Source organism: Triticum urartu, chromosome 3 (assembly GCF_003073215.2).
Source record: "Triticum urartu cultivar G1812 chromosome 3, Tu2.1, whole genome shotgun sequence".
Taxonomy (NCBI): Eukaryota; Viridiplantae; Streptophyta; class Magnoliopsida; order Poales; family Poaceae; genus Triticum; species Triticum urartu.
The window spans coordinates 371,180,817-371,197,260 of NC_053024.1; positions in this window are offsets into that span (position 1 = coordinate 371,180,817).

A 16,444-nucleotide genomic window follows, 5' to 3' on the forward strand; every position below is an offset into this window, starting at 1 on the left:
CTACCTGGCAGCACAATCAAGCTGAGCCTTGTGCTTAGAATGCCAGTCCATGTCGAGAATTAGATCAATATCCGAGTCACCAAGAACAATTGGAGAGGACAGAAATTTATAGTCACCCATCTTGATAGAAACATCCGAAACCATGGAGTTAGCGTTCATGCATTTACCCGGAGAGACAACTGATAAAGGTCTAGGAAAAACTTGGAAGCCAACTCATGCTTAGATGCAAATGGTCTTGAGATGAAATTAAGCGATGCACCAGTGTCAAAAAGAACTTTTGTAGGAAAATCATTAACAGGAAGATTACCCATGATTACTACTGAAGAGTCCTTAGCCTGAGCTGTGTTCATCATGTTGACCTTTGCAAACTTCGAATTATGCTTGACCATTGCATTGCTAGAAGATCTCACAGGAGGAGGAGGCGGAAGGTGCCTTTGGTTGAAGCATTTGTTTGCATAGTGCCTTTTCTGCTGACACTTGTTGCAAGTAACCTATGAGAGCGGACGGTGATTAGGAGCACTTGACCTTGGAGTATGAGACTGAGCTTTGTTCTGATAGCCTGGGTTGGGTGGGTGGGAAGATCCATTGCCACCTTTACTCTTCTGCTGGTAGGGCTGACGGAACGGAGGAGGAGGAGGCAACCAGAACTTCTGTTGCTTAGCTGCCACTTGAGTTGAAGAAGAAGATTGAACTGTATCCCTGACTCCCTTCTTAGATGCATCACACTTAATCTGAGTGGCTTCTTGATTTAGTGTCATGCTGTAGAATTCATCATACTTAGTCGGCTCAAGAAGCACGAGAGCTAATTGCAGATCTTCTCTGAGGCCACCTCTGAATTGATAAATCATGCTCTTCTCATCAGGGACGTCTTGTTTAGCGAAGCGAGCGAGTTTCTGAAACTGGATATTGTATTGATACACAGACATGCTGCCTTGCTTGAGATTGTGGAACTCCTCATGCTTACTCTCAGCAACACTTTGAGGAATGTGATGAGCTTTGAAGTCTCGGCGAAAATCACCCCAAGTAATCACAGGACCTCCTCTGGAATCTCTGTATTGCTGATACCACTCAGCATCATGGTCTTTGAATTGGAACAAAGAAAATTTGACAAAGTCCTCAGGCCTGACATTGCTTCACACAAAATGTTTGCAAATATCCACGAGCTAGTCGTCGGCGTCTGTGGCCTCGACACAGTTGCTGAAGGACTTCGGCTGGTTTGCGAGGAACTGATTCAGGGTAGCAAACTGAGGCTGTTTGTGGCCTTGGCCTTGATTTCCTTGGTTGCCTTGCCCTTGGTTGCGCTCTTGCAAGAGTTGCAAAAGCATCTGAGTGTTGGCATTGGTGGCTGCCATGATAGCTTGCCATGCCCCCAGAGGTGGAGGTGGTGGCGCAGGGTTCAACTGATCCCCATCATTGCGGTCTGGATTCTGACGCATTGGAGGAGCCATCCTGAAGAGGTTGACATCCATTAGCATCTTGAAAGACATATATACAAGCTGAATCAATGGATCGAAATTGCAACATATAGCCTTAACATTCGAACAAGAATGAACGAATAAATTCCAAAGTAAATCATCACAGTTCCATAAATTGAGAAGCCACTTAGATGAAGGTAGATGAATAAATCAACAAGGTACGGATATGAACAAATAATTGGTAAGTATTACCCAATCACAAACCAAATATCTGCGAGAAGAAATACTAGAGCTACATGAATTCCCACCTCTAAAACTCCCGAAACTTTCTGGTTATGCAATTAGGTGTTGGGGATACAGGGGAAGCATAATATCTCACCCAAAACTAGCAAATCCTACATCCAGTTGTATCCATCCTTCAACACATAACCAAGAAACCTTCAGAAATCATTTACCTCAACCTTCAAAAAGCATCCATTATACGAGTTATGGCAATACTCCCCAACTCCCGCCCCAGTACTGGGTGGCGTCGAGGTTATCTCACCAACAACTGCATAAAAGAGATTTTCGATGTCGACGAACTCAGGTATTCCAGAACAGGCAGTAGCCATGGCGGCGAGGCGACGAGGTGGCCGGGTGGCGGTGACGTGCGGCGCCAGGAAGAGCATCTGCAACAGGGCGATGGAGGTGGGGTGCCGTCGGGAGGTGCGATGCAGAGGAGGCCGAGGCCGACGAGCTCGATGCGGCGCTGGATGAGGAGGCGGCTGGGCTACGGGATGCAGCAGTGCAAGAAAATGGAGGGAGGTTCGGAGGAGGCGCAAGAGAGGCCATGGCGAGGAGCTCACGGGCGGTTCTCGCCCGGGCGGTGGCGGCGGGGCCAGCTTCGAGGAGGAGGGCGCGATGCAAAGGGAGAAGGAGGCGGGACGCAGGCTCGCACGCCAAGGCGAGGTGGAGGAGGAGCTGAGGACGGGGAGGCCAATGTGATCGCGCGCACAGGGCGGCCCGGACTCGCCGGCCGGACTGGCGATGGAGAATGGCTTCAGGCGCCATGGGAGGCAAGGCGTGGGGCGTCTGTGGATCGGGCGTGTGTGCGGAGGCGGCGGCCTGGAGGGATCGAGAGGAGAACGGGGAGATGGGGGTCGGGCCAGGGAGAGGTTTAGGGTTAGGTGGGAAATGGGCAGGCCTGGCTATGGGCTTAGAGGTAAATGGGTCGTCCTAGCTCTCTCTTCTCACTTCTCTTCTCACCTTTTCTCATTTTAAAACAAAACAGAAAAGAGGAAGAAAAGAAAGAGAAGGTAGCGGTGGAATCTAGGCATGGGGATAATTTTTACGGACTCGTAAAAATGTGCACGGTCCACAAAAAATAGGAGATACATGATTGAAAGATGTAATTCAAACTCATTTGAATTTAATTCAAATGGGTTTGAACTAGGAATTGGTTAACGGGTGGTCCAAAATGTTCGGATTTTTGGTTGAGCACCGGAATAAGATGAACGAATATATGACAAGGTTGGAGTCCAAGACTTAAGAGAACAAACACATTGGGATAATTTGCAAGTGTGTTAGAATATTTATTACAGCTCCCTAATATCGGGAGGATATGTTATAAAGAGAATCGCCATGTGAATTCCCTCCATTTAAATGGATCAAATATCCATGCCATTTATTTAGTTGAGTTAAGAAAAGAAATGACATGATGGCATGATGACATGATGAAAAGCACATGATGCAATGATGAATGCAACGAACCAAACAAATCACAAGACGAAACCCGGAAACCCTGGAAGGCATCTGAAGCTCTGGTCTTGGGGCGTTACATGATGCTCTTCTTCTTCCCTTTGCTGTTCTGAATCTACACATTGTTGTTGTTCCTTCTCCTGCGCCCCCTGCTACTCTGTCACGCTGCTGCTCCTTCTTCTTTTCCAACTACACTATTTCTCCATGCCCTTCCTGCTGCTCCTTCTCTCCATGCTCCGCTGCCTTGTTGTGCCCTTCTAAACCTCCTCCTCTCAACCCCTCCTCCTGCTGCTACTCCCTTCCCCTCACTGCTACTATTATTCCTTACCTCCCCAGCTGCTTCTCTCTTTAGATCTATCTCTCTCTCTGAATTTTCTATAAGCTAAGATGTGTAAAACTTTGTAATATTCAGATTTTAAGAGTGTTGGCAACCTATAGCTTGTTCTGTTTGGTACTTGTAATATATAATGCTTGACTCGTATTACTTTAGGCTGTGATGACATGATGGCATGATAACATGATGCAAAGCACATGATGCAATGATGAATGCAACAAACCATAGAAATCACAAGACGAAACCCAGAAACCCTGGAAGGCATCTGAAGCTCTGGTCTTGGGGCGTTAGAACACTCCACTACTACGAGAGGATCTCGTCCCGAGATCTAGGATGGCACCGGAGGGAAAACGGAAGAGAAAGAGAAGAGGTAAAACTAAGTTGCTTCTTTGACAAAAGAGTGAGACCAAAGAACCTTGAAAGGTTAAGTCATCTTCGAGAAAAGAATACAATGAAAGATGAACAAAGTTAAAAGCACTCCGTTAGGAAAGAGGAACAAGGAACATTACTAGAACCTTGTAGGTTGAAAAGACAAGCAAAAAAACGTGATGAGATAAGAGAACTTGAATGAAGAACACGACACTCCGGTTGAACGGATAGGCACGAAAAGAACACGATCCTCACCATTCGAGATGATGAGAGAAAAGGGCAACATCACAATGCTTCCGGAAGAAATGAAAGAATGGAATGGAAAGAACGGAGGGAAACGAGATCTTGAGAGAGTATGCTTACAACAAATGCTAGAACGGAGTTGTTGGGTTATCAACAATGAAACGAATAAAATTGTAGTGGGCTTATGGAAAACATCTCAAAACCGAGGTGAAATTCTACCACTAACAAAAAACAATAGATTGGATTGATATCAACAAGGAGATAGGAAGCTTATTTCACCGGGAGGATAAATGAAGAACTTGAGTCTTTTATAAGCACCATGAATAGCAACAATCCTTAGGAGAAGTTTTAGGTGAAATATAACCCAAAATAACTCCAATGAAGAGATTGATGGGTTTAAATATCTCATTCTTGTGAATGAAGAATGATATATTACCACCTCAAAAGATAAGGGAGAACAATTGCACTCCGGATTGCAAGATGAAGAAAACTTGAGCTCCTTTGAAAATAATCTCGATGAACACTTCGAGAAGGAATTAAATCTTTGATGAACCATCATGTAGAACCTTCATCAAGAACTCCGGTAATAAAAGAATGATCAAACGAAAGGAAAGAGAAGTTGAAAACACAAGGTGAATCCTTAGATGGATCTCTGTGGTGATATAATTGCGAGAGCTTGGAACTCCGGGAAAGAAAAGATGAAACAATTGAAAACCGAGAACTTGATGAGCCTCTGGAATAAGGAATTAATCACTTGGATGAAACAAGAATAAGAATTACATTATGGTTATCCTTCATCAATTAAATTGATGACAAGCAACGTATAGCATACAACTTATTCCGGTAGAAAGGATTAAGGGAGACATAAATCAAACTTGAGAAGGTCTTCAACGAACCACCGGTAGGATTTGGAAACAACGAATGAATTGATATGATAACCAAGGAAGGGAACTCTTGAATGAACCACCGTAAGAATTGAAAAAGAGAGTAGCAAAGCCACAAATCACCGGGTAGAATTGAAAAAAAATGAATGAAGATACTTGAGGGAAATTGGATACATGAGAACGAAGAGATCATGAGCTGATAAGAGAATACTTGAATGATGCACCGGTAAGATTTGGAGAATGCGAGCTGAAAGCTGGAATGAATAAATCTGAGATGATGGGCTGCGGAGAATCAAACTGAAAAGACTCCTGAATATCTCCGGATGAGTGAAAAAAATTCTCACAACCGAAACCAATTATGAGAGGATGGCCTCAAGCTAGACCCATGAATCTTGAAGAGAATGGAGCAAGATTTAAGAGAAACTCTTCTTCAGTCTTCAAATGCCGAGAATGATGATGAGAAACACCACCTTGAATTGTTGAGGCACTCCAGAATGAACAAGGGAAAGGTCAAACCGACGATGAAAAGAATTTGAAAGATCTTGGAGGAAGACATATGACTGATGATAATTCATTCTTAGGTCAAACTTGGAAAAAAAATTGAGAGTAACAACGGGAAGATTAGAAGAGTCAGGAAAGATCCTGGAAAGAGACCTGTGGGTTAGGGCCCACTCAAAAGATACACCGTTGAAAATTACTTGAAAGGGAGATTGCACAGGTTGAATTAAATGGCTTGAATGAGATAACAACCTCGAGATATCTTGAACGGATTAGGAATGAAAACACGAATCTTCTGAGATATCTTCAGCTCCGGAATAATTGAATAGCAAGAGGTGAATAATAAAGAGGTGCACCGGTAGGAGAAAAACATTTCAAACAAGGAAAAAGGAAAAAGGATATGATCAACATGAAAGCTTGAGTTGAGTCCACCGGAGAAGGAAAAGAACAAAGAATGATGAGCTTGAAGCGCCATTAGAATCTTCATGAGAATCACCGGATAAGAACATTGACGGAAAAGGAATGGAGGGGCTTCGCATCAATAAGATGGATACTTGATTAAGAAATCTGAGTCCTTGAAGAAAAAGGGTGGGAAAACAAAGGCAACTTGCAACGAATGAAACAGAACACCGTTGAGAAAAGCTGAGAGGTGATCTTGCGAATGTTGAAATGATCGGATCCCGTTGAAGAGGAGCACGTCGGTTCAGAAGAAATTGAGATGGCAAACTCGAAGATCAAGAAGGATTTGTATTCACATAGGAATATGAGAACACCGCTTAGGAAAAAGGCATGGAATCAACACTTGACATTGAAGCAACACGAATACCACAACTCAAAACAAAACAAAGATTGGCTTGCAGAATAAGCCGGAACAAACATATGATAGAGATTTCGTCCGAAGTTTTCATGGTGGGGCCCACACGGGCTCGATCGTACAACACCATCATGTACAAGGCAGTGCACATGACATACGAAGCGTCCCCTAGTCAGCATAGCCAAGGACTCTTTAACACACAACGAGACCACTGTAAAACCAACCGTGGATAGGCGTACCACTAGACGTCGAACCCCAATCTCATATCATGCATCTTTCGGAAAGATATCCTAGGAGCTACTTGAATTCGCCCTATAGTGAGTCGAAACATTCTGGCCATGCAATCAAGTGTTGGGGATACAGGGGAAGCATAATATCTCACCCAAAACTAGCAAATCCTACATCCCGTTGTATCCATCCTTCAACACATAACCAAGAAACTTTCGGAAATTGTTTACCTCAACCTTCGAAAAAGAATCCGTTATACGAGTTATGGCAATACTCCCGAACTCCTGCCCCAGTACTGGGTGGCATCGAGGTTATCTCACCAACAACTGCATAAAAGAGATTTTCGATGTCGGCGAACTAAGGTATTCCAGAACTGCAACGATAAAATTGTGACGACAACACCTCGGAGCTCAACTCCTCGGGACACTGCCACAACCCCTAAATGTCAGGAGGCACCAAGAAAAATGTTCTCGTCACAAAACCATCGAAACGATTCCAAGATACCCGCGTGACCCAAAGTTTTTTTAGTGAAATTTGAGAAGAGGATAGTCAAAACTCTATGTCAGGATGCCTCACCAGAGCGACGAAGGGACTGAGGAGTAAAAAGAATCCTACTCTCTGATATATATAATCCTAAAACACTCAAAACATTTTTCTAGACTCAACAACGCCAGCGATTCCATCAAGCAGGGGGCTCCTAAGTCGGGGAAGGCTCTGATACCAACTTGTAACACCCACGATGCGGCTATATCTCTCACGTGTCGGAGCTGGACTTAGAGGCATAACCGCATTGTAGGCATGTCGCAAGAGGGGTAATCTTTACACATCCCATGTACTGAATAACAAAGGGATAAAGAGTTGGCTTACAATCGCCACTTCACACAATACATAAATATAGCATTACAACATCTAGAATACAATCACGGTCAGTCTACAGAACCAAAATAAAAGAATACCACCCCTAATGCTAGATCCCCGATCGACCCGACTGGGCTCCACTATAGATCAACTAGAAAATGAAACAACACAATGAACACGATCTTCATCGAGCTCCTCCTTGAGATCGGTTGTGTCACCTACACGGTATCTTCGGCACCTGCAACTGGTTTTTGGAAGTAAACTGTGAGTCACGAGGACTCAGCAATCTCACACCCTCGCGATCAAGACTATTTAAGCTTATGGATAGGAAAAGGTAGTGAGGTGGAGCTGCAGCAAGCACTAGCATATATGGTGGCTAACTTACGCAAATGAGAGCGAGAAGAGGAGCAAAGCATGGTCGTTAAACTATCATGATCAAGAAGTGATCCTGAAACTACTTACATTCAAGCATAACACAAGACCGTGTTCACTTCCCGAACTCCGCCGGAAAGAGACCATCACGGCTACACACGTGGTTGATGCATTTTAATTAAGTTAGGTGTCAAGTTCTCTACAACCGGACATTAACAAATTCCCATCTGCCCATAACCGCAGGCACGGCTTTTGAAAGTTCAAAACCCTGTAGGGGTGTCCCAACTTAGCCCATCACAAGCTCTCACGGTCAACGAAGGATATTCCTTCTCCCAGGAAGACCCGATCAGGCTCGAAATCCCGGTTACAAGACATTTTAACAATGGTAAAACAAGACCAGCAAGAACACTCGTTGTGCCGACAAATCCCGATAGGAGCTGCACATATCTCATTCTGAGGGCACACCGGATAAGCTAAGAGTACAGGAGCCGACGTAACCCAAGTTGCCAAGGGATGGCCCTGCACGGTGCTCTAGTTTGGACCAACACTCAGAGGAGCACTGGCCCGGGGGTTTAAATAAAGAAGACCCTTGAGTTTGCAGAACCCAAGGGAAAAGGCTTAGGTGGAAATGGTAAAACCAAGGTTGGGCCTGCTGGAGGAGTTTTATTCAAAGCGAACTGTCAAGGGGTTCCCATTATAACCCAACCGCGTAAGGAACGCAAAATCAGGGAAGATAACACCGGTATGACCGAAACTAGGGCGGCAAGAGTGGAACAAAACACCAGGCATAAGGCCGAGCCTTCCACCCTTTACCAAGTATATATATGCATTAATTAAATAAGAGATATTGTGATATCCCAACATGTAATTCATGTTCCAACAAGGAACAAACTCCATCTTCACCTGCAACTAAAAATGCTATAAGAGGGGCTGAGCAAAGCGGTAACATAGCCAAACAACGGTTTGCTTGGAAAGGTGGTTTAGAGGCTTGACATGGCAATATGGGAGGCATGATATAGCAAATGGTAGGTATCGCGGCATAGCAATAGAGCGAGCAACTAGCAAGCAAAGACAGAGGTGATTTCAAGGGTATGGTCATCTTACCTGAAATCCCGCAAGGAAGAAGAACGAGTCCATGAAGAAGACAAACGGACGTAGTCGAACAAATCCTCACAAATCCGGAACGAAACCGAAGCTAACGAGAGAAGCAACCCGGAAAGAAGCAAGCAACAAAGTAAACAACCATCACATAAACATGGCATGATGCACAACCAAGTATGATGCATGTCCGGTTTAAATAGGCATGGCAATATGCAACAAACAATTCTACAAATTAAGTGGAGCTCAATATGCAACGAGTTGCATATTGACGAAGCACCACATCAATTATTTAGTTCACTCCCGGTTATGTACTCAACAATATTAAATGTTGATTAACATGACAAGAGGTGAAGCATAACAAAACTATACCATCTAAACAATTTAAATGGGTCCGGATATAACAAACAACAAATCCGGTAAATCCCCATATGCATTTAACAAATTAATGCAAACAACAATTTAAACCATATTTAAATGTTGTTATCATGATGCGGATGACATATGCAAGTTTATGCAAGTTTTATGAAAATGTTGATAAGAACATTATGAAGCATTTGCCACCGTGGTGGAAAGAAAAGGTGCCACGGAAATGAATCCGAAAATGATGCCACAACAACATATCGGTTCCGGTAGCTCACGGAGATACCGGTGCAAAAGGAAAAATGATGTGAGCGTGACATGCAAGATGGTGGGGTGATCCCGGTAACCGGGTTCCCACGAGTCGATGGCATGGCAGCGAGAGACACTACGGACACGGTGCAGACAAAGGGTGCATCTCATACAACATGCATTCATTCATTCACGGGCGTCGTCTCGGGGTTATACCTTCGAAGCATGCAAACGGGACGGATCAAGTTCGGTGCAAAGTAGAGGAAGTAGACGTTCTTGGGACGTTCGTAGTGGAGGTAGTCGTACAAGGCGATGGTAGTTGTACACGGGTCTTCGACCACGGAAGTAGTCGTACAACATTTTCGTAGAGGTTCGGGCTCACGAGACGGGACTTGACGTCCACGGGGTCTTCGAGGGTCGACGATAGTGGTACTTGGGTCGTCGGCGACGGTAAATGTTCTATGCGTCGGGCGTCAAGGTACTTGCCGAGGTACTTGCCGTTCTTAGCGGTTCCGAAAACGTCAGTAGATGAACAAGACGCGTTGTCGTGGTACTTGGCAAAAATCTCAAAGAAGATGCCTGCCGGTCCCGGTTACAGGTCTTGGCGTCTCTCCTGCTGAACCAAAACAACGCAAAACCAAAGAGCCTCTGGCCAGAAGCAGACAAGTGGTCAGGCTGGAGGCAGCAAGCGCGGGCACAGGCCATGGCATTAGTAGGGGCCAGCGGGAGGTACGGCAGCAAGCATAGCAGCAGCGCCCTGGTGGGCTCGCGGTAGCAGTGAAGGATGGAGCAGGTCCAGCGAGGGCGGAGCTTGTGTGATCCGGCAGCCGTGCGACATACAGGCAGCAGCCATGGCGGCGAGGCAATGAGGTGGCAGGGTGGCGGTGACGGGCGGCGCCGGGAAGAGCATCTGCAGCAAGGCGATGGAGGTGGGGTGGCGTCGGGAGGTGCGATGCAGAGGAGGCCGAGGCCGACGAGCTCGATGTGGCGCTGGATGAGGAGGTGGCTGGGCTGCGGGATGCAGCGGTGCAGGAAAATGGAGGGAGGTTCGGAGGAGGCGCAAGAGAGGCCATGGCGAGGAGCTCAGGGGCGGCGCTCGCCCGGGCGGTGGCGGCGGGGCCAGCTTCGAGGAGGAGGGCGCGATGCAGAGGGAGAAGGAGGCGGGACGTGGGCTCGCGTGCCAAGGCGAGGTGGAGGAGGAGCTGAGGACGGGGAGGATGATGTGATCGCGCGCATAGGGCGGCCAGGACTCGCCGGTCGGAGGGGCGACGGGGCATGGCTTCGGGCGCCATGGCAGGCAAGGCATGGGGCGTGTGTGGATCGGGCGTGTGTGCGGAGGCGGCGGCCTGGAGGGATCGAGAGGAGAACAGGGAGATGGGGGTCGGGCCAGGGAGAGGTTTAGGGTTAGGTGGGAAACGGGCAGGCCTGGCTATGGGCTTAGAGGTAAATGGGCCGGCCTGGCTCTCTCTTCTCACTTCTCTTCTCACCTTTTCCCATTTTACATTTTAAAACAAAACAGAAAAGAGGAAGAAAATAAAGAGAAGGTAGCGGTGGAATCTAGGCATGGGGATAATTTTTACGGACTCGTAAAAATGTGCACGGTCCACGAAAAATAGGAGAGACATGATTGAAAGATGTAATTCAAACTCATTTGAATTTAGTTCAAATGGGTTTGAACTAGGACTTCGTTAACGGGTGGTCCAAAATGTTCGGATTTTTGGTGGAGCACCGGAATAAGATGAACGAATATATGACAAGGTTGGAGTCCAAGACTTAAGAGAACAAACGCATTGGGATAATTTGCAAGTGTGTTAGAATATTTATTATAGCTCCCTAATATCGGGAGGATATGTTATAAAGAGAATCGCCATGTGAATTCCCTCGATTTAAATGGATCAATGATCCATGCCATTTATTTAGTTGAGTTAAGAAAAGAAATGACATGATGGCATGATGACATGATGCAAAGCACATGATGCAATGATGAATGCAACGAACCAAACAAATCACAAGACGAAACCCGGAAACCCTGGAAGGCATCTGAAGCTCTGGTCTTGGGGCGTTACATGATGCTCTTCTTCTTCCCTTTGCTGTTCTGAATCTGCAAATTGTTGTTATTCCTTCTCCTGCACCCCCTGCTACTCTGTCACGCTGCTGCTCCTTCTTCTTCTCCAACTGCACTATTTCTCCATGCCCTTTCTGCTGCTCCTTCTCTCCAAGCTCCGCTGCCTTGTTGTGCCCTTCTGAACCTCCTCCTCTCAACGCCTCCTGCTGCTGCTACTCCCTTCCCCTCACTGCTACTATTATTCCTTACCTCCTCAGCTACTGCTCTCTTTAGATCTATCTCTCTCTCTCTCTGAATTTTCTATATGCTAAGATGTGTAAAACTTTGTAATATTCAGATTTTAAGAGTGTTGGCAACCTATAGCTTGTTCTGTTTGGTACTTGTAATATATAATGCTTGACTCGTATTACTTTAGGCTATGAGAAATAATTGTCATTGAAATCTTGCTCTGTGATTTATTAACCTTCTAGTATTTGTGTGTGCTCACCTTGTGTACTAGTTAGGTTTGTATGTGTTTGAACCCATCTAAATAACTAGTCTCTGTATTACCTATGTACCCGTGACAGATATGCTTGTGATATAAACATTTTCCTATTGTCCCATAATCTAGTTTCCACGTTTTGTCTTATGCTTGCTAGATATATATGTCCATGTCTTTTGACTTCCGTTGTCATTGATGTTAGTATTTTAATTTCTCAAGCATTACGAAAACACCAAAAAGACAATGAGTAAACTCTGAATCTCCCTGTGCTCTTTGCATTTTCTTTGTCGTCGACTTTGGTTAGTTTAGGTCTATATTTCCTCGCAATCATCATCTGAATTCTGTCACCTAGCTTTAGCCGAGAAACGCTGCCATCGCCTAGTCCATGTGGAGAACAGAACACTCGCAGTTTGGGCATAAAACCCCACTGTACTCATAATAGATCAGTCGGCGAACTCAGGTATTCCAGAACTGCAACGATAAAATTTTGATGACAACACCTCAGAGCTCAACTCCCTGGGACACTTCTACAACCCCTAAATGTCAGGAGGCACCAAGAACAATGTTCTCGTCACAAAACCATCGGAACGATTCCAAGATACCTGCGTGATCCTAAATGTTTTTTGTGAAATTTTAGGAGAAGAGTCAAAACTCTACGTCAGGAGGCCTCACCAGAGCGACGAAGGGACTGAGGAGTAAAAAGAATCTAACTCTCTGATATATATAATCCTAAGACTCAAAACATTTTCCTCTAGACTCAACAACGTCAGCGATTCGATCAAGCAGGGGGCTCCTATGTCGGGGAAGGCTCTGATTACCAGCTTGTAACACCCACAATGCGCTATATCTCCCACGTGTTGGGGCACGACTTAGAGGCATAGCCGCATGGTAGGCATGTCGCAAGAGGGGTAATCTTTACACATCCCATGTACTGAATAAGTAAGGGATAAATAGTCGGCTTACAATTGCCACTTCACACAATACATAAATATATCATGCATCATCCAAGGTACAATCAAAGGTCCGACTACGGAACCAAATAAAGAAAGACAACCCAAAAATCTAGATCCCCGATCGTCCCAACTGGGCTCCTCTACTGATCATCCAGAAAAGAAGCATAGTATCGACCTGAATCCTCGTCGAAGTCCCACTTGAGTTCGGTAGCGTCCCCTGCACTAGCATCATCGGCACTTGCATCTGTTTGGAAGTATCTGTGAGTCACGGGGACTCAGCAATCTCACACCCGTGAGATCAAGACTATTTAAGCTTAAGAGTAGGAAAGGGTAGTGAGGTTGAGCTGCAGCAAAGCTCTAAGCATATATGTTGGCTAACTTACGCAAATGAGAGCGAGAAGAGAAGCAAAGCACGGTCGAGAAGCTAATAGTGATCAAGAAGTGATCCTGAAGCTACTTACGTTCAAGCATAACACGAGACCGTGTTCTCTTCCCGGACTCCGCCGAAAAGAGACCATCACGGCTACACACGCGATTGATTGATTTTAATTAAGTTAAGTGTCAAGTTCTCTACAACTGGATATTAACAAATTCCCATCTGCCCATAACCGCGGGCACGGCTTTCGGAAGTTCAAAAACCCTGCAGGGGTGTCCCAACTTAGCCCATCACAAGCTCTCACGGCCAACGAAGGATATTCCTTCTCCCAAGAAGACCCGATCAGACTCGGAATGCCGGTTACAAGACATTTCGACAATGGTAAAACAAGACCTGCAAAGCCGCCCGAATGTGCTGACAAATCCCAATAGGAGATGCACATATCTCGTTCTCAGGGCACACTGGATTGTCCAAACTTCCGGTAGGCCAGCCTAGATTTGCCCCTAGTGGCCATCGGCGGCTGAGAAGTTGGACCAACACTCGGAGGAGCACTGGCCCGGGGGTTTAAAATAAAGATGACCCTTCCGTCCGCGGAACCCAAGGGAAAATGCTTAGGTGGCAAATGGTAAAACCAAGGTTGGGCCTTGCTAGAGGTGTTTTATTCAAGGCAAACTTTCAAGGGGTTCCCATAACACCCAACCGCGTAAGGAACGCAAAATCAAGGAACATAACACCGGTATGACGGAAACTAGGGCAGCAAGAGTGGAACAAAACACCAGGCATAAGGCAGAGCCTTCCACCCTTTACCAAGTATATAGATCCAATAAAGTAAACAAGATATAATAATGATATCCCAACAATATCCATGTTCCAACATGGAACAAACTTCATCTTCACCTGTAACTAGCAACGCTATAAGAGGGGCTGAGCAAAGCTGTAACATAGCCAAACAACGGTTTGCTAGGAAAGGTGGGTTAGAGGCTTGACATGGCAATATGGGAGGCATGATATAGCAAGTGGTAGGTAATGCGGCATAGCAATAGAGCAAGCAACTAGCAACCAAAGATAGAAGTGATTTCGAGGGTATGGTCATCTTGCCTGCGAAGTTCTCAGAGTTGACGAAAGCTTGATCCTCGTTAGCGTACTCAACAGGTTCCTCGATCACGTACTCGTCTCCCGGCTCTACCAAAAGCAAGAACACAAGCAAAGGACCAACAATCAATCATGATGCAATGCACAATCAACATGATGCAAAACATGGCATGATATGCAAGATGTGATATGCAATGCATATGCGTGCTCCAGAAGGGAAAGATTGATCAAGGCATCAACTTGGAAAACCAAGTGTGTCGCTGGAAATATGAGATGATTTCAGTCGAAATCGATATAAAGATCACCGGAATCGGATGCACGGTTTGCAAATGGCAAGCAAAACAATAATGGCACAATTCTGCGATTAACAGCACTATGCCATCTAGAATGCAACAAGAAACTGAGCTACTGCACTCCAACATAGCAACAAAGCATATGGAAGTGATGTACTCAAGATGCTTGACAAAATATGAACAGTGATCTATGGCTAAATCACAAAAGAGCAGGTTCAAAAAAGCATGGCAAAAGTGCAAAAGATATCAGCTTCATAGACTTAGTGAAAATACTAACATGCCAGAAATAACATCAGGAAGCCATGTTTAGAGCAAGCAAACAACATGCTACAGGAACATATCATAGTAAACAAAGGCATGGCATGAATCTACTAAATGAATAGAACAAAAGTCCCTTACTGACCATGAGACAAAAAGGCACAGAAGATGTGATGGCACCCATGTAAACATAGCATGTTTTATTAACAGTTTCAGACTTAGCAGAAAACAGAGCATGGCATAAACAGAATTATGAAGGCATCTTTGCGAGCTCAAATCACTCGTTACAAAGCCTTGCATGACAAAACAAGCATACCTATAGCAAGAATACATGTTCATGAAGCTAACCATGGCAAGAGTAAGTTCATAGCATGCTAGCAACAACCATGGCAAAATTGATTAACATGTAAACAATCTGCCAGGAACATTTTATAGCAAAAGTAGAGCAAGATTAAGACATGCTAGGGCACTCCATAATTGCAAATAGGGGCATGGATTGATAGAGCATAACCATATGTCCAAAACATTCTTGATGAAGATACTCAAAACAATCATGTAACTCACTGTAGCATCAAGTTTAGATGGCATAAAAGATAACAGCATAACAAAGACTTAGAAAAATCCTAAGTCCCTGAAATTAGCAATATCACGAAGGCTGCTTTGCATGCTTGTGGTAGTCACCACATTGATCACAAAAATACATGGCAAGCACCCCTGTAAATATGGCATGGCATAGTTCAAAACACTTGTAGAGCTAATGCCCATATGATGCACACAACAAATGTGACAAAAATGCCAAAACATCATAATCTGATAAGTAACAGGAGGAAACATTTTATATCACTCTTTCATCAATGATTTGGGCATAAATATGAACTCAAATATGCAGGCCACAATGGAAATAAATGAAGAGCATCTCACATTGAACGTTTTGATATATCGTGGGCATGAAACGGAGCTACGACCATGGAGTTATGATGAAATGAACAGGGCATAAAAATATTGCAGAACAAGGACTTAGTGGTATTTCACCTCGCGAAAAGTCAACGCGGGATGAGGGAGAGCGGGATGGAGGGATCCAGGGAGCAGGGACGACATTTGGTTCGGGGACGGGTGGATCTCATCCACCTTCCCTAGATCCAGCGACGACGATCTCCGGCGAGGGACGGCGGCGATGGCCGGCGCGTTTGAGGCGGCGGCGGCGCGAGAGCAGGGCAGAGGCGCGGTGCAGCGTCGGCGAAGGAGCAGCACGACGGGCGGCGAGGAGCGGCGAGCGGCGGTTCCGGCCGGCGGGTGGCGAGGCGCTCTGTGGCGGCGGCGCGCACGCACGATGGCGCTCGTCGACGGGGTATAGGACGCGGGAGGCGGCGCTGTGCGCGGGTGGCGGCGGGGCGGCTCAGGCCCGGGCGGGCCTGCCCTGGTCCCCGGCAAGCCGCGGCGGCGCAGGAGGAGAGGAGGTGCAGG